The sequence below is a fragment of the Acomys minous genome, assembly GCF_964271855.1.
Source record: "Acomys minous genome assembly, chromosome: 12".
In the NCBI taxonomy this organism is placed as follows: Eukaryota; Metazoa; Chordata; class Mammalia; order Rodentia; family Muridae; genus Acomys; species Acomys minous.
The window spans coordinates 97,615,469-97,634,865 of record NC_140493.1 but is presented as its reverse complement, the minus strand read 5'-3'; the positions used below and the strand labels follow the sequence as shown (position 1 = coordinate 97,634,865).

Below are 19,397 nucleotides of genomic sequence, written 5' to 3'. Positions count from 1 at the left end.
GATGTGGCGTGGGCGCCTTGGCTCTTTTCTCCACACCACCCAGCTCCACTTTCGCTGCCCCTTGGTCCCTTTCTGAAGTGCACACCTTGAATAACTGATGCCTCATCTCCCTTGCTGCATCTAGACTGCGGTTCAGCCAGACCACTGCACTTTAGTTTTCTTTGTTTCTTCTCCTCCTCCTCCTCCTCCTCCTTCTTCTTCTTCTTTCTTTTTTTATTTTTAATATTTTATTTTATTTTTATTAATTTATTCTTGTTACATCTCAACTGTTAGCCCATCCCTTGTATCCTCCCATTCCTCCCTCCCTCCCATTTTCCCCTTACTCCCCTCCCCTATGACTGTGACTGAGAGGGACCTCCTCCCCCGGTATATGCTCATAGAGTATCAAGTCTCTTCTTGGTTCTTTTTCTTTTTTGAAGTTTTTTGAGACTTGCTTTGTAGACCAGGCTGGCCTCAAACTCACAGTGATCCATCTGCCTCTGCCTCCCAAGTGCTGAGATTACAGGTGTGTGCCACCAGGACGGGCTTGCGCTTTAGTTTTTAAAAACTACATTTTTCACTTCTGGAAAAAAAAATATTTTTCAAGTTTGCTTTCTCTCTTTGTGGCCTGGTGGATTCTTTTTCTTCCTTTTAAGCACCTCAAGGTTTCTGATCGGGCTACTATTTCCAGGAGTGTGCACCCTCTGTGAACTGACTCTTTCAATGATCCACTGTCTTGCCAGATTCATACACTTTGTGAGCTGTAGAACCGCCCTGGCGCTGGACGCACTTCCTTAGCACTGTAGGTAGGACCTCAGAAGCTCAACGGAGGTGGGAGCTGAGGCCCAACATGCTATTCATGGAGAGCATGGCCTTGCATTCTGCTTTCTAGTAATAAATCTTGTCCACACATTGCCTTGAATAGATCCCCAACTTTGCTAATATACTAATATATTTTTAAAAAGATTTTGTTTTTATTTTACATGTGTCTTGCCCGAATGTTCGTCTGTGCACCACACATGTGCCTGGTCCCCACAAAGGTTATGAGAGGGCGTTGGACTCTTTGGACCTGGAATTAGGGATATTTGTAAGCCACCATGTGGTTGCTGGGAACCAAACCCAAGTCCTGTACAAGCATAGTATGAACTCCTAACCACTGAGCCATCTCTGCAACCCCTAGGCCCTCCCTTCCTCCCCGTTTTAAATACAGAGTCTCACGTAGCTCAGGTTACCCTTGAACTAGTTAAGTAGCCCAAGATGAACTTGAACTTGATCCTCCTGTTTCCACCTCCCCCGTGTTGGTATTACAGGCATATGCTGCCCTCACCCCAACTTTGTGTGGCACTGGGAATTGAACATGGGAACTGTACATGAGCACCCACTAAGCTACATCCTCAGACCTGTTTTGTTAACATGTCTTGAATCTAGTAGGAGGAATTTTTCTAACTCCCATTTCAATTATAGTGCAGATCATTGTTAACTTTTTTTTTTTTTTTTTGAAACATGGTCTTTTCTGTGTATCGAGCTGGCCCCAAACTAGCAGCAGTCCTTCTGTCTCAGCCACCCTAGCAGGCATACACCACCACATTTGGCTGACAAAGGGTTCAGGACTTTGTGGTTTGGGGTTATGGGTCCCTGAGCCCCCATTCAGCCCCACTACAAGTGTGGCAACCTGCTGCGTCTCTCGTCACACTGCTGCTGGGACACTGGTCCCTGTCCATATGGCCTGTTCTGTGTTCCACCATCCCAGCAGTCAGTCACTTTCCATCCTTTCTCATTATTGTGATTTTTCAGACCTTCCTTTAGTTCTAAGACCTAGAGACATTTCTTATACCATTTGAGCTCAGTTATTTATTTAAGAAGAAAATGGTTTATTGCGGAGAGCCAGGGAAACCCTGAGTGAGTGTGTAAAGAGCAAATGTGTATTGTTGACATAGGAACTGCCATGGTGGGGACCAATGCCTCAGATCCTGCAAGTGGCAAAGCCTTCCCCAGGTGAGGCTCGGAGGGACAACAAAGTCTTACTCTGGTCCAAGTGCAGATGTTGACAGAGTGTGCAAGTATGGGTATTTACAAATAACTGACCACTGTGTACAAATACTAGCAAATGCAACTTTCTCCTCCAGGGTTTTTACAGCCTGAGATTGCTTGCCCACAGAGACTAGCTGGGCTGTACATAGTAACCATGCTGAGGTATGGGCTGTCGCATAGTTGGTGCAACTCCACCAGAGTGCACACAGCCCACCAGGCATCAGCTTCTCTGGGTGTGTGTTTGTCCTTTCTTCATCCCCTCACTGATCCAGTCAGGTCAGAGCACCAGGCCATGCAGGATGCAAAAGCTTGTTTTATTTTAAGTAACCTTCCTATGTCTTTAGACAGAGGAGTGAGGTTCTTTACAGTTATCTTTTAAATAAAACGTTTCATTGTTCTTGAGTCGTTCATACATATTTACAATAAAATATGATCCTGTTCTTCCCGTATTCCAGTTGCCTTCCACTCAAAATGAATGATTCTGTCCACAGAGGGCTACTCAGTAAGGGGTGGGGCCGGCTTGATTCAGGTAAGCATCACTGCTGTGCGTTCATGGTTGTGCTTAGCGTGTCCTGTCCGGAAGGCAGCATTTCGCAACACTTCCTCCTACCCTTTGGCTTACATTCTTTCCGTCTCCTCTTCCACGATGTTTCCTGAGCCTTAAGTAGGGAGATGCTTGTCAATCTTCTTAGTTTTCCATACTGACTGGAATTTTCTATACCTTTTATTATAAATCAATAGATGATAATTAAGAGGTGATGAAGGGTCAACAAAGCATTTTTAAAAGAGAGGAGGCATAAACGTGTACATATACTCAAGGAGAGACATTAAATGTAGATGAAACAGCAAATGGCAAATACACAAGTGAAGGGAGAGGAACCAGGTCAGAATCTAGATGGGAGGTCTGAGAATTTGGAGCATGGGTAAAGGGATCAGATAGCAGACGCTTTAACTCCTTGAGAACAGGAAAGAAAGGGTTTGGCTTGATATAAAATGGCTGGACTTAGAGCCAGTACCTGTTTGTTCTGGTGTAAGAGGCGTTGCAGTATTGGCTAGACACAGGAGAGAGCAACAGACACGAACACCACCAGGGACTCTAACCAGATACGCATTTCTAATGCCACCAGCACAGTGTCTGGGTAATGTTTTTCCTCCCTCCCAGCCAGCGTGTAGAAGAAAAGCGATTAGTAGGAGACAGCGTCTGACAAAAGACAAACAAGGCAGGAGACAGGCGTGGAAGAAGTGTGGTTGAAGCGATACCCTGGCACAGCAGAGCTGACTGTGAATTAAGCTTACCCTTGAAGAGCAGCAAAATGCAACAGCCCGGGCCACAGTGAAGAATGCAGGCTCCAAAGTTACCAGGAGGCCTCCAGAAACCGCAGCACTCTTGATACAGTGTTGCTTTTATGATCAGGTTGTTTGTTAGGTAACAATTGTCTCATCGTTGTGGGGACAGCTAGTTGCTTTTTCTGATCTTGAAGATAATCCATTTATAATTTTCATAGGGCCTTGAACTCCCAAAGAGAACACGTGCTTGATACAGCGGGTCTCTGCCTCAGCTGATGGCCTTTGTACCAGGCCATTCCCACAGCCTTTGCCCTGTAGATCAGGTGTCCAGCCTTGGTCCAATCAGTTGATGCCTGGGGGATAGGCTCACATGGCAGAGGTGACCTGAGAGATCTCTCTGAAAGGCCTAAGACTTTCCATACCACCTTCTAGAAGGAATGAGAAATGGCAGGCAGGACTTTTCTCAAACATTTGAGGAGCATTTCTCCTCCTGCACCTCATTTTAGGTCTCTATCCATTTCTTCACTTTTTAAAGTCTTTCTGACTTACACAGCTGGTCACCGTCCAAAAATCTCCCATGCACAGCACCTATTTCTAGAAGTCGAGCATACAGTTTTTGCTTGGAATTTCCCCCCTCCCCCCCCCCACATACATACACTCATACACACACTTATGAAGCTCACATGTTCTGTTATTTTTAAGCCCCTGGCTTCCATTTTGAGGAATAAATAAATTATTTTCTACATATAACTTTGTTCCTGGCATGCCTCTGTCAACCGTGGTAGTGTGGAATCTTCCAAAGCGTGATAAAAATGAGTGGTTTAAGTTTCTAAGTGGAGTTTCTCATCACTTACTATAAGCCAATCTGGCGATGCCCAGCAGATTCTATTATCTGGAGCAGGCTTTTCCTTTGAAGGACCAGAAAGTAAGCATTTTAGGTTTTATATGCTATATTCCGACCAGTGACTGCATAGCCCCTCAATTCACTCTGCATAGCCACAGACGCTCTGTAAATGTGTGAGCATGGCTGTGCGCCAGTAAAACTTTATTTACAAAAACAGGCAGCAGGCTGGACTTGGCCAGAGGGCCATAGTTTTGCAGCTCCGGATCCGCAGGGTAATTATTTACGGCTTTGGCTACTTGGCAAAATAAGAACTGAATCTCACAATGGCGATGCCTTTTCCTAACAGACGGCAAGGAATTTTGAGGTTCTATTGACTCTTTTATGTGAATTAAATTATACAATGATAAATAATTGAAGGCCGCCAGATTACACAAGTGTGAACTCATGCAGGGTTTGGTTTGTGTGGCCATGTGCAGCAGCCCTGAGTAGATTCTGCACGGTTTTCCTTCCATGTCAACTTGAAAGCAGACTAAGAAAAAGGAGTGAGTCTTGTGTTTCACCTGTTTCTTCGGCCTTCTACGTGGTTTGGGTATCAGAACAACAGCCTCAAACACACACGCAGGTCAAGCAAGGACTCTGTTTGCGAGGGACTTGTGGTCCAGAAATGTATATTCATCTCTTAGTGTTGCCCAAACAAAACACTAGAGATTGGGAGGCTTAACAGAAATGGATCGTCATAAAGCTCTGGGGGCTAGAAGTGTGAGTCTGCAGTCACGAGGCAGGGCCCCTCTGGGACCAGCGGTTGAAAGCTGCCTTGCTTCTGTCCAGCCCCCAGGGGTTACCTGAGCTCCTTAGGGCTTCTTGACTTATAACTGCAGCTTGCAGTGTCTGCCTCCATTGTCCCCATGTCTCTGTTTCTAAGGCTACCGGGCAGTATTGGATTAAGTATCCACGCCTCTCTAGTATGACCTCATCTGAACTAATTACATCTGCTGAGATACTGTGTCCTTAGAAGGCCATGTTCTGTGGTACTGGGAATCAGGGCTTCAATATATCTTTTTTTGGTGAGACACAGTTTACTCTTATCACATAACAAGGATAAATGAAAAATTATAGCAGCTAAGACAGGAATCTGTACAAGGGGCAGGGTGAGGGCAGGGGCAGAAGGAATCGGTTGTACATATGGGGTTCAGGTAGGTTCTGTGGATGAGTAGATAGGGAGGTAGGGCATTTGCCAGGCACAAAAGGGACTTATGAATGAGGCATGAGAATGGAAGGGTGCCCCCTGCAGGTGCAGCAGCAGAGGCAGTAGTGGGGCACAGCCTGTTCCATCACATTCTGCTACCACTGGAAAGGGGCTTTAGGCCTGTCTTCCACAGAAAATAAAATAAAGGTCTGGGCAGCCAGGCGTAGTGGTACATGCCTGTAATCCTAGCACTCTGGGAGGCAGAGGCAGGTGGATCTCTGTGAGTTGGAGGCCAGCCTGGTCTACAAAGAGAGTTCCAGGACAGCGGGGGTTGTTACACAGAGAAAGCCTGTCTCAAAGCAACAACAACAACAACAATAACAGGTCTGGGAAGATGCCTCTGTGGACAAAGCGTTTATAGCACAAGCATGAAGGTTTGAGTTTGAATCCCCAGAACCCACATACAGCCAAACATAGCAGCATTGCATCTATAACCCCCGTGCTCGTATGGTGAGATGGGAGGCACCCCGGAAGCTCTTGAGCCAGCTAGCCTGGTACACAGCAGCGAACAACAAAGAGACCCTGTCTCAAACATGGTGGAAGGGGAGGACTCACACCTGAGGTCATCCTCTAATCTTTATACGTGCCAGGGCACACACTCATACACGTGAGCACGCGCATGCTTAAATAAATATTGGATCCTAAACACCATGGCTGCTTGGTCTGTTTACAACAGTTAGAGGAGCTCTCTGGCAGCTCACCAGAGAAAGGGGCAAATCAATTCAGAAGACAGGAGGCTGGGTGTCATGCGCAGCGACTTAACCCAAGCTACATTTGCATGATAACACTGTTTTATACTTATTTGCCTATTTGTAGAAATATCGTATGAACTAAATATGGCTTTAGTGGCACTTTACATAAGATGGAGAAAGTGTCAATTGTTTCAAAGAATAAATACACTCATAGGTAGCTTGAGGGAGCCTTAACATTAACTGTGAGAAGGGACAGACCCTCTCCCAATCCATCACCCAGGCATGACACTAGAGGTTGAGTAATGTTTCTGTCCAGGATCTGTGCAATGTAATTAAATGTATTATATGTCTTTGTCCCCAACTTACAGATAAAAGCATGGAGGGTTAAAGAGGTTAAATACATGGTCTGGCCCACACAGCTAGTGACTTTATTTCAAAGACAATTTAAACGCTCGCGCGCGCGCGCACACACACACACACACACATTTAACATACAAATGCATGAGTATTTGGCCACCTTTACCACAGCAGCTACTAGCCATACATAGTTATTTAATAATAGATGTTAAAATTTTGTTTCTGAATTAAACTAATCTACTTTAAGGGATTAGTAGCTCAGGGTTAACATGGGACCTTTCCTTGAAGAACAAGAGGCCTACATCTGAGTGCTGCCAAATGCCTGCCTTGTGTCTGAGATCGGATTGGCATAGGTTAGCGTTTTTCCAGCTATCACTAGCAAAGGAGAAAGGACAGAGTTAGCCACAGCCTGTGAAAGATGTGTTACCACTCTATTAGGGAAGACAATCCAATATTTCAACTAAATAAAAGGTAAAGTATGGTCTCAATTCACCAGTGCAACCAAATCAAAAGATCCTTCCCTGCGGCAACCGGTTCTGTGCTTTCACTGTATTCAGCTGTGCGTTTCAGTAAAAGAACTTCATCAATCTCATTAAATTAGCAATGTCAACTTAAATATCATGGACTCCACATAATGCTGCTCAAATCTGCTCTGGAAAATATTTGGTTTATAAGAACCATAAATGTTATGTGTTTGTGCTTGCCTTTATTTTAACCAGCTTAAGACAATATTATCCTCAAAGTAGTATACTTAAATGTAAGGGTTAGTGGAGATTGTTTTTTTTTTGAGACAAGGTTTCTCTGTGTAGCCTTAGGTGCCCTGGACTCACTTTGTAGACCAGGCTGGCCTTGAACTCACAAAGATCTGCCTGCCTCTGCCTCCCCAAGTGCTAGGAGGTGTGTGCCACCGCACCTGGCTTAGTGGAGAAAGTTTTCTTACACTCATTTATTTATTTGTAGGGGGGGCAGGGAGTATACGCACGCTCCATGCAGATCCGAAGACAACTTTGGGAGTTGTTTTCTCCTTTTACCACGTGAGTTCCAGGGATCAAACACAGCCATTTCCTAGACCCAGTGAAGAATTTTTCTTCATCTTCAGGAGAGACTGTAAGAACCCCCTTGAGGAACCCTGTACAACAGCTCTTAGGATGACAGAGCCTGGACATGCCATCTGTAACACTCACATGTCAACCTAGTTTCCATGGTGTCAATATCCTACCAAATCTTATTAGCCAGGACACTCCGGACACCAGGACATCATGATTCTAAGAGGCACCATTGTGACACAGCTGCACAGCTGGCACGGCTTCACACTGACAAAGCACTTTACTCCATAATTTTCTAATCACCCCCCTGTTTTAGAATTCAATTAGTGCAATCTGATTTGTACTATTCATAAAAGCAGAATTTCCCACCATCACGTCTTAGCTCTCAATTCTCAGAACATTTTGCAGGGAGCAAAGAAACCACAAAACAAGACATATCCTTTTGGTTTTCTGGCACATTTTTTTTTTCCTCTGTCTTAATCAGACCCACTGTTCTCAAGCACCTTGCTGGTGGGAAATTGGACTGGAGAGGGTCATTTTCATATTACCACTTCACAGTGGTTTACTGAAGGTTTCCCTGTCTTCTCACTTCATCTCCGGCCTCCAGCTTTCCCCTCCAAATCAACAGATGAGTCCAGCTTTCCTCCTCACCATAAGTGAGAGCTAGAGAGCAGGCTGGGTATTCCTTAGTGGGGAGAACTTGCTTCGCATGCATAACACACTGGCCTCGTGCTCCTGCACTTGAGAGAGAAAGAGAGAGAGAGAGAGAGAGAGAGAGAGAGAGAGAGAGAGAGAGAGAGAGAGAGAGAGAGAGAGAACTAGAAAACAGTCCAGGCTGGGCCCTCTCATTTACCACACCCCAGAGCAACTGCCAGCTCCAGCGCATCTCTCCACACTGATTAAGATTGTCAGGCAACGTCTATGCCACCGGGAAGTACACTGTTATTTTTAGTGATACCACATGTTATACTGAGACCCCTCATTTATGCTGTGGGTTTGCATTTACACCTCCCAGAACCTGGAGGAATCTTTTATTGCTTATTTCTGAAAAGGATTTGGTAAATAGCTCCCACTCTTTCCTGCAAAGTGAGACTAGAAGAAGGCAGGATTTTTTGTTGTTGTTGTTGTTGTTGTTGTTGTTGTTGTTTGTTTTGGTTTTGGTTTTTCAAGACAGGGTTTCTCTGTGTAGCCTTGGCTGTCCTGGACTCACTTTGTAGACCAGGCTGGCCTCGAACTCACAGCGATCCGCCTAAGGCAGGCTTCTTAAGTGGCTGATACCAAAGCCTATGAACTGGATGGAGAGTATAAAGCACTGAAAAGGGGAAAATGAAACAATGCTTAGCACTGTTTGAAATACCCCAAAGATACACTAGCTAATCCTAGGAAGGGTTCAAAATATCTTTCTTTGTGCCCTGTAGAAGATGTTCCTGGCTTTGAGATGAGTGAGCAAACCAATCTTTTACCAAGATTTTTTTTTACAAGTGTAGTTAATTATATATAACTTCTGAAGGTCAATTATACTAAGCTAATAAGAGTACTCATCATTTATTTGGCTTTTCCTCTATGTGGCATACTATGCCAAGCTATTTACATATATTATCATATTTATTTCTATAGCCATGTAGTGAAGGTAGATAACATTATTTCTATTTTACATATTTAAGAACAAATGATTAGCCTGAAGTCACATTAAATGTTGGGATCAGTATCTGAACTCAGAATATGCTGAATTCCCAAGCCCAGACACCCTTGCAAGCAAAATACAGTACACCAAGGAGATATATATATCCGTTAATTTGTTGCAACTCTTCAATGTAAGCTTTTTTAAAAATAGGATCTTGCTATAATGCTCGTTTGTCTCAAATTTGAAATCCTCCTGCCTCAGCCTCATGAGTACCCATATTGCAAGCATGTGCCACCACACCTAGCTTTCAACCTAATCATTTTTATTTCAATACCTGCTTCAAATTTTTGGGAAAATATTGAAGCATTTCCAGATTTAGGGGTGGAGTGCTGAGAATAAAATTCAGAGCCTCAAATACTAGACAAGCATTGCAGTACTGAGCTACGTTCCCAGCCCTGGTACCACCTTTCAGTTACATCTCAGGGTGCTGGCAACACGAATACCCCTCACAGAACGGCCTACTTTTCTGCTCTTACAAGGTTTAGCCCAATGTCCCCAGTGTGCATTCATCTCCAGCACGGAGGAAGTGATACCCTCTTTATCCCAAGGTGAGTTCTTAGCAGGGCTCTGTAAGGATGACTCACTTCACTTCCCTACCAGGGTCACCTCTGCGAGTGAGTTCAGCCGCCAACAGCTGGACATCCACAGGAACCGTGGCAGGAGACAGGATCCAGAAAATGAATTGCCTACATAAAAATCAAAAGGGATCTTTAGAGCCTGGATAGTCCCCCCCTCTGCTCTCTTGGTTTGCATCCTAGTTTCTGTCAATGGAGCATTACTTATGTTTAGGAAAAACATAAGCAAAATTCAGACCCTGGTTCCCTTGAGAAGACCTCAGTGTTTATACTGCTCCGTGTTAGATAAGCTTCTACAGCTAACGCTAAGTCTCCCAGTGGTGCAAGCAGCTGCCCCTCCCACCCAGCCTCCACCTCCAGACCCAGGGGCAGAGCCAGGAAGCTTACTTACCCATATGACTGCTCACCCAGTTCATTTCAGGGAAACGGTATCACTCAGTAGGAAGAATGCTGACAGGAACTCTTGTACACTTACTTCATAGGCCATAAGACACATTTAATAAAATTGACCTGATATAAAATCTATGCTCTTCGTTATCAACTTTGCTAGTGTAAAAGGGCTGTGGTAGGCAAACAAATAATGTCTGCATAATTGTTTTTTGTTTGTTTATTTTGTTTTGTTTTGTTTTTTTGAGACAGGGTTTCTCTGTGTAACCTTAACTGTCCTGTAGCTCACTTTGTGGATCAGGCTGGCCTTAAACTCACAGAGATCCCAAATGCTGGGATTAAAGGGGGTGCCACCACCACCCTACTTTTTTTTTTTTAATTAAAAAAATATTTAATTTTATTCTATGCACTTTGGTATGAAGGTGTCAGAATCCCTGGGACTGGAATTACAGACAGCAGTTGTGAGCTGCTATATGGGTTGCTGGGAATTGAACCCGGGTCCTTTGGAAGAACAGACAGTGCTCTTAACCACTGAGCCATTTCTCCAGCCCCAGCGTTTGCATAATTGTGATTTATGAAGAAAAAGAAAGATGTTGTAAGTGAGAAGAAAGTTATGGACTGGACTGTGTCCCTTAAAACCATCACAATGAAGTCCTCACTCCTGGTACAAATGGGATTTGAAGATGAAGGTCTGGGGAGGTACTACAGTTTGGATGAGTCCTCAGGATTGGTCCTTCCTATACCCTGTGTCTGATATCTGTCATGGAGAAGGAGGACGAGGAGAAGGAGGAGTAGAAAGAGAGGGGGAAAGTAAATACACCAGGAAGGGTGCTCTCCATCCGTGTGTGGGCGCAGTGAGAAGGTGGCTGTCTACAAGCCAGGAAGAGAACCCTCCTACCGTCCAGCTCTACTGCTTCCTGGTTTCAGCTTCCCAGCTTCTAGAATATGAAAACCTAAACTCCCATTTGCTAATCCATCCAGTCTATGGCATTCTGTTATGATAGCTCAAGCTAATTCACTATTCATTTAGAAATACCCGTTTACTTATAAAGACAACAACTTTGCATTGGTGTATGTGTGTGTGTGTGTGTGTGTGTGTGTGTGTGTGTGTGTGTGTGTGTGTACACATGTATCTTCCTGAGAGCAACTCTGCCATGACCTCTCCTTAGCAATGCCTTTAACTTAGAGGAAATAAAACTGCCTCTAAGTTTTTTTGTTTTTTTTGTTTTGTTTTTTTGAGACAGGGCTTCTCTGTGTAGTCCTGGATGTCCTAGAACTTTCTTTGTAGACCAGGCTGGCCTGGAACTCAGAGAGATCTGCCGGCCTCTGCCTCCTGAGTGCTGAGATTTAAGGTGTGTTCCACCACGCTCAGCTGGGGGTTTTTTGTTTGTTCTTTGTTTTGTTTTGTTTTGGTTTTTTTCTTCTTCTTCAATAATTTGGATGGGGTTGTGGCCAAATAGTAGTTAGAATTTGTGAAGTTTAACTCTTCCGACCAAAAACTTCAAAGAACCTATAATGCATAATAAACTAAAAGCTGCACATCATCCGCACAGCAAGAGTTGGTATTTTACGCTAAGAACACTGAAACAGAATGGATTTATACTGGCAGTTGTTGAAGCTGAGTGTTGAATATATCTGAGGACTTTTGTACCAGGCTCACTGCTTCTGTGACTGCTTTAAAATAATGCATACTGTTCGCCTTCTCAGAAAGGGAAGCTTAGATTTAGTCAGTGGAGTGTCACTGGGTGTGTTGGCCACACTCTAGGGCAGGCCCCATGCCCAGGAGTAGATAACCAACACAAAATGGATTCCATGGGAGGGGCGGGCCAAGTGGGGCCCAAGATGACCGCTCTCTGCTACCATCGCTTCCTTACGCTCTGTGAGGACTGGCCAGTGGAGGAGACCAAACGAGGTGGACTTGGACGCTTACCTGTAGCGGTGGGGTGGACTTGGGTGCTTACCTGTGGCTGTGGCGGTGGCGGTGGGGTAGCACAGGCCTTTCGGGAGGGAGGGAACACCCAGATTGCAGAACCCAAGGCCTGTGATCAGATGTGCAAAAGCTTAGCATGACTGCATTCAAACTACTACAAGCACAAGTCCCCCTAACCCAGAGACACCAATTTTAGTGGCCTGCCCTTTACTGGCTGCTCCTGTCCACGAGCACTTTGGAAGTGTTTCAAGAGATTAATAAGAGCATGTGGAAGAAACTACAGAAGTTTGCACCCACAAGGCCAGAGGAAAAGCATAAAGCTTGGGTTTGGGTTTTGTCCCGCCCACGTACCTGGTCTTCTGATGCTCACCGATAAAACTGCCTGCCTCTCCCTCAGAAAAATTAAAAAAAGGATTCCATGGGTTTTGGTGCACTTTTGGTGGTGGTGGTTTTCTATTGTTTGTTTTTTTGTTTGAGAGAAAGGAAGAACGTGAAGTTAGGTGGCTAGGGAAATGGGGAAATCTGGGAGGAGCTGGGGAAGAGGAAGAATATAATCAAAATAGATTGTATGGCCTGGGTGATGGTGGCGCACACCTTTAATCCTAGCACCTGGGAGGCAGAGGCAGGTGGATCTCCGTGAGTTCGAGGCCAGCCTGGTCTACAGAGTGAGTTCTAGGACAGACAGGGCTACACAGAGAAACCTTGACTCAGAAGAAAACAAAAAACAAAAACAAAAAACAAAAAAATAGGAAAAAAATTATAATAAAAATTTTAAAAGGAAAAAAGGAAAGCAGTCACAAAATACATATAATGTGTGTACAGGCACATGTATACATAAGATGTGTACACAGTAATGAGTGGACACATTCAGCTTGCAGAGTAAGAAGAGTTCATTAGTTGTGTGTTACTCATAATAGTTTTTTTGAATGGAGAAGAACAACCTCCTGGCCTCTCTTTGAAATGTGCAAATGGTGCCAGTTGATTGGAACGAGAGAGAATGCTTCACACTCTATTTTCACAGCTGTCTTATCTGTTCCCAGGGCCGCCGTAGAGTGGAGCACAGGGTTCAGATCTTGGGGACGGGGGTCTGCGGGCTCTGTTGTTGTGGTTTGAAGATAAGGATGTATCTTCCCGAGCCAACATTTTGAAGAAGAGATAATTCCCCAGAGGGGGGGAAAGTGCACAGGGCCCTAAGGATGTCTTCCTGGACTTACAGGGAGTAGTATGAGTTTAATGGTCCGTGGAGAACCCTGCCAGCATTGTGGGGAAAATGATTTGGTATTCAATTATTTTTCACTTGGGAACGTTTCCAAACTAGGCAGAGTTGGACTAGATAAAGCTTCTCTGTTCCACCCACCCCTCCCCCACCTCACAATTCCCTGAACCCCAGGTGCAGCAGGCTTCCTTTGTTTAGGGGGAAGTAGGGCATGCACTAGGTAATTAAGGAAAGCACCTCTCAGGGCTTTTGGCCTATTGACGTCACCTCATGGATGCCTTCTCTTGGCTTTGGTGTAGAAATGAGAATTTCCACATTTCCAAGGGAGTGTCTCTTGCTGTTTGGTTACTAACTGAATAATCATGTGGGTTCTTACCTCTCTACACAATGTGGATTTCCTTGCCAAAGCTGAGGGCTTTATAAGAAGGAAAAAAAAATTTTTTTTTTGCAGAGTTTTCATTTTCCTCATAACCTAGTTTTAGACTGGAGGTGTGGGTGGTGAGCATGCAGGCCCTTCAAGAGGCATTACACAATCTATTAAAGTTACACAGAGTGCAGAGAAGGGCCTGTAACCCACTTTTTAAAGTGTTTCATAATATAGATTCTGAAATGCTGGAAAATTCTTCAGGGCGTGAACTTATCGCTATCGTTTCGTGATGGGAGAGAAAACAATGAAGTACTCACTGCTCTTGTGGTTTGCGGGCTGGAAGGGGAAAGGCATGAGGGGGATGGGCCGAGGGTTTTGCTTCTGGGACTTGTCAGTAACCAATGGTCCAAGGGTTTGGACCCAGCACCCAGAAAAAAAAAAAATCCAAATTTGGGAGATTGCAGTTGGCAATTTTTCACAACAGATTTTCTTCAGAAAGTTTCATTAAAATAAAAGCGTACTTTAACAATCTTTCTTTTATCCTGCCAGAACTTTTAAGGTAAATTTATTGTCTATACTTGCATCATCGTGAATCATATGTCAGGAATCATATGTCAAGAGCTCACTCTTGAGATATGTGGCAATGCGATTAGGTAGCTGGAAAAGTTACAGAGAAGCCTGTGAGTCACAACAGCCCTACATTTCGGGGTGCTTTTCTTTTACTAATTTGCTTGAAAACAAATATGTATTTGGTGTCTATTGCATCAAGGTACCTTGCAGGTACTGGCCCTATGTCAAAACAGAGTCAAGGTTCTCACAGAACTCTAAGGTAGATAGACTTACACAAGAAAAATAAACCAGAAAGGGATGACAGAGGCGAGATGGTTTCAAGTGGCTGGTAAGGCAAGGCTGAGCCAATAACACATGAGACCCAGATATTGATGAAGCCATCTGGGAAAGGCCAAGAAAATTCATAACTCAGGGAGAGGCAGCAAGCAGTTAGGATGAGAACGCCGAAGCATAACGTGCGCAGGAGCAGCGCAACCACAATATGGCAGGTTATGGAGAAAGCACGGGAGGCCATAGAGGAGCAGACATCTCACCGTGCGGACACTCGAAGTCAGTAAATGTGATAGAAAGAAGTCCAAGAGTTCCGAGGGGGGGGGGTTATTATCTTCTCTGTAATTTGAAATATTACCCTGGGTACTATGTGGAGGATGAATTATATAAAGTGGTTATAATTGTAGTCCTGGTGAGAGGTGATGGCGGCTTGCTCCAGCATAGGAATGGGGTGGCAGGCTTTTAGGCTATTCTAGAAGTAGACAGTGCCTGTTAATTTACAAATAACTAAAATGACTCTTTGTTGGTCCAGTCTTGTTCACTGGAAATTGTGTGTGTGTGTGTGTGTGTGTGTGTGTGTTGGGGGGGGGGGTGCTGTTGTTGTTTCCCACTTTCCTCTCCCCATCCTTCTTGAGATGGGGTCCAGGCTGTGGTCAAGGTTGAGCCTGAACTGAGGGTCCTCTTGCTCCAATTCTCCCCCGCGCTGGGATTGCAGGCCTGTGGCACCACGCCTGGCTGGACTCCCTTTTAAATGCTAGAGTTCTCCGAGTTTTTACTCTGACCTTCTTTTCCCACTCATTCCCTCCCTTGCATTTTATTTCCAACTCTTTGTTGGTGAAGACTAACGTCTATTTCTAGGATGGGGTACAGCTCAGTAGGGAAGCGCTTGCTTAGCATACATGAGGTAGGGTTTAGGTTTCAGCACCACACAGACATGTGGTGATGGTGATGATGATGATGGTAATACTAATGAGTATTAGTTTTCGTTTCTGTCACTGTGATTAAAAACACCATAGGCATGTAATAATAATAGTAATAATAACAACAACAACAATAACAATAATAACAATAACAAGTATTAGTTTGCTTTTCTGTTGCTGTAATAAAATGCCATGACCAAGAGCAAACTTTCAGCTTACAAGCTACAACCCACGGTGAAGGGAAGCCCAGACATGAACCTGGAAGTAGAGAGTGGAAGAATGTCGTTCACTGGTTTGCTCTCTATAGCTTGCTCAGCCTGCTTTCTTACAGAACTCAGGACCATCTGCCCAGGGGATAGCATCACCCATACTGGGCTGGGCCCTCCCACATTAGTCATCAATCAAGAAAATGCCTCATAGACATGCTCACAGGCCAATCTGATGGAGGCAATTTCTCTATTGAGAGGGCTTCTGACAAATTGACAAAAATAGCATTGTTGTTGTTGTTATTACTATTACTAGTAGTAGTAGTAGTAGTAGTAATTTGCAGCCAAGCCCTTCATCTCAATTTCAGTCTTAAATATGAATAACCAATGATTGCCTCATAGGCACCTCAGAGTCAGCCCACCAAAGCCAAACACATCTCCTTCCCTGTAGACCTGCTCCTCCTCCTCCTGCTCCCACCATGGGACACCTCACTCGCTGGCCTAGTAGATATCTGGAAATCACGCTCTCCTGCTGTTCCTAACAGTTTTAGAATGTCCCGTTCTCCCTCCCCTGAAGTAAGCGTTGGTCAAAGGAGAGCCTGCGCAGGCACAGAAATGGTGAGCTACTAACCAGCGCATCCTTTAGGAAGGGCAGGACTTGAACCCAAACCATGATACCAAAGATGCCTGCGAGTGCGTCTCGAGCATGCTGAGCAAAAGGGTTTTCTGGGGGACTGCAGAAGAATAAAACAAGACCTGAAATCAATAAACCCCAAGTTCGGGTGCTATGGGCTGGTTATGTTTCCCCAAATCCCACCAAAGCTCCACCCTTTTAAAAATAGGTAACTGGCTGAAGGTGATGGCACCCACTTGTAATCCCAGCACCGGGGAGCCTGAGGCAGGAGGCTCTACAGGTCAGTGCCAACCAGACTATATAACAAGACTTGGTTTCAGATTCATAAATGGAATGAATTAAAGTTAAATATGGTCTTAAAAAGTAAAACCCCACTTCGATAGGATTGGTGTCCTTTTAAGGGGAGAAAGGTCCATCCATGTCCCTACCCAGTCACACTGCCATACACACAGAAAAGACCACACGAGGACACTGAGAGAAAGCAGCCACTTGCAAACTAAGGAGGGAGGCCATCCCAGAAACCAACTCTGATGGTACCTTGACATTAGACTTCTAATATCTACAAATTTGAGAAAACAGATCTCTAGTATTTAAACCATCCAGACTATATTATTTTGTTGTGGCAACTCTTGCAGACTCAGGATGGCCTCAGACCCCCTGCTTTCTTGCTTCAGTCCCCCAAGTGTTGAAATTGTAGGTATATGGCATATAACACTATGTCTGGCTTAGGCAGGGACACACACACACACACACACACACACACACACACACACACACACACCTTCATGCAAATGATTCTTAGGATGACAGACACTATCTTCCTACCAGCGAGCTCGTTGTAATCAGGTTTTCTCTACCACTGTCTGGCCACTTGACTAACTGACTTCCAGTAGTGAGGGAGCACACCAAGCCCTCTACTTCGCGAGACTGATGTTAGGGAAGATATTTCTTGGAGACATACGAGTATTGGAGCCGTGAAGGGACCAGGTAGGAGAAATGCACTTCGCAAAAAGAATTTGCAAATCTCTGTGTGAAAGACGCCTGCTCTCCGGGATTGTTAGGCCTAGGAGTTGTCATTCACGCGCTAGTGCCTCACTGGCCCAAAGGAATAAAATAAAAAGCCTTCCCAATGTGCTCGAGTCAGCACTTACTAGAACCCACTGCAGGTCAGACTCCATCGTAAGAAACAGAAATGGGACAGAGGCGACATCATTCTTACCCTTAGGCCTCACCACAAGGGCCTGTATTAATTACTTTTCTACTGTTGTAATAAATACTATGACCAGGCAACTTACAGAAGGGGAGCATGGTTAAGTGCCTGTCACCATGACGGCAGGGTAGCATGGCCAGCAGGTAGTCATGGCAGCAGGGACAGCTGATAGCTCAGGAGGCAGAGAAACAAACATAGGATGGCAGGAGGCCTTTAACCCTCAAAGCCCACCCACACTACCACTTCCTCCATCAAGGCCTGGGAACATGGTGAGCGTCTCATTCAAACCTCCGCCGCCGGGCCCCTGTTATGGAACCCTCGCTTTAAAGGGTGCCTCGTATGAGAGATGAGAGACGCACGCCAGAGTAAAGTTAATCAAGAATACGTGGTGCCTCTCACCACTGTCACAATGGTGCAGCATAACCAGAGAACCTAAGCAGTCATTCTGTGGCGAAGACACATCGGGCTCTAGGAAATGTTTCCTTACTTCCCTTTCAGTAGGCCCCAAAACTAAGGATGGCCAAGTCAGCATCGCACAGAGCTCTGTGGACTGTGAGACTACTGAAGGAGACATCTCATGGACAAACGTGTCCTTTATAAACGGTTCTTTGAAAAGTTGGCCTTTGTTTTCTTTTCCTTTGCCTGACAGTCTAAATTCTGAAGTCACGTTTCAATGATTAAAGTATTAATTTCTAGAGCCAGCCATTCCATAAGGAGCAAGAGAAACATTGGCCACAGGCCACCAAGTCAGCAACAGTTCTTCATATTTACAGAATCCAGAATATCCGGTGACCTCCAGAAAACATCAGGATGCTCATCAAAGAAATGGACCTTCCAGGATAACGATTATCCTAGTGCCCACCCATTTGTGGCTGGTTTACACATCCTTGAATTTCCTACGTAAGCTTTCACTTGTTCGTGGAAATGGTTCTTAGGATGGCAGCTACCAATTTCCCATCAGCTAGCTCATTGTAATAAGGCTTTCTCTACAATTGTCCAGCCACTCAGACCAATAGGAGCTTCCAGTAGCGGGAGAGCAGACCAAGCCCTCTACCCAACAGTGCAGATGTTGGGGAAGATACTTCTTGGGAACTTAGGAGTGAAAGGGCTAGGTAGGAGAAATGCACATTACACAAGCTGTCAATCAGCAGTCTTAGCAAGAATGCTATAGATTGTTGCAAAAAATATGTATATATACATCTATATAGATGTATATGTACATACTCTTCCATTAGAACCTAGTGTCCATTTTCTTGCATTTTTAAATTATTTTTTTCAATTTATGGCCCAAGAGTACTTATGAAATAGCATGATAATAAATTATTTGCACTATATTTTTGCATAATTAGGTATAGATGTAGCAAATGCAGTGACACCAAAACTTAATGTTACTAACTACCACACGCTGGCATCTCTGGTCTTCCCTCTTTTTTGTTTGTTGTTGCTTGAGATAGAGTCTTATGTAGCCCAGGCTGGCTTCATGCTCCCTATGTGGCTGAGGATGATTGTGAACTTCTGATCCTCCTGGCCTTACCTTCACAGCGCTGGGGTTACTGTCCTGTGCCAAAAAGTTTAAGCAACACTGGGTACTGAACTCAGGGCCTTGTGCACACAGCTACATCCCTAGCCCCATTCTGATTTCTGATATTCACTAGTACTAGTATAACTCTTATTTTATTTTATTTTATGCAAGTCTTGCCAAGAAGCTCAGATTGGCTTGGAACTCACAATGCCTGCACTGGGGTCACAGATGTGTGCTACCATGCATGGATTTATTTGACCTTTTAATTATAATGAAGTTTTGATTAATTTAGTAGAAAATGACATATTTGAATACTAATACTCATGTTTACCTTTGAAAACTATTACTTTTTTATTGAAAATATATGCACATTTTGTGTAATTTTCATGCAGTAATTTTACTTTTGGTACTTTATTACTAGCAA

General features: G+C 44.4%; 1 protein-coding gene across 6 annotated transcripts in view; it reads left to right on the top strand.

The window, feature by feature from the left end:
* The window catches only part of LOC311578616 (uncharacterized protein), a gene marked incomplete at its 5' end in the record, with an annotated part of 123,957 nt that overhangs the window by 35,727 nt on the left and 68,833 nt on the right, over nucleotides 1-19,397 (top strand). For 2 of the 6 annotated variants that reach the window (XR_014772903.1, XR_014772904.1), the window contains one exon: nucleotides 2,462-2,539. The exons of the other annotated variants lie outside the window; for them this stretch is intronic. Of the gene's footprint in view, nucleotides 1-2,461; nucleotides 2,540-19,397 lie in introns of those variants that run through there. 6 annotated transcript variants of the gene reach the window in all.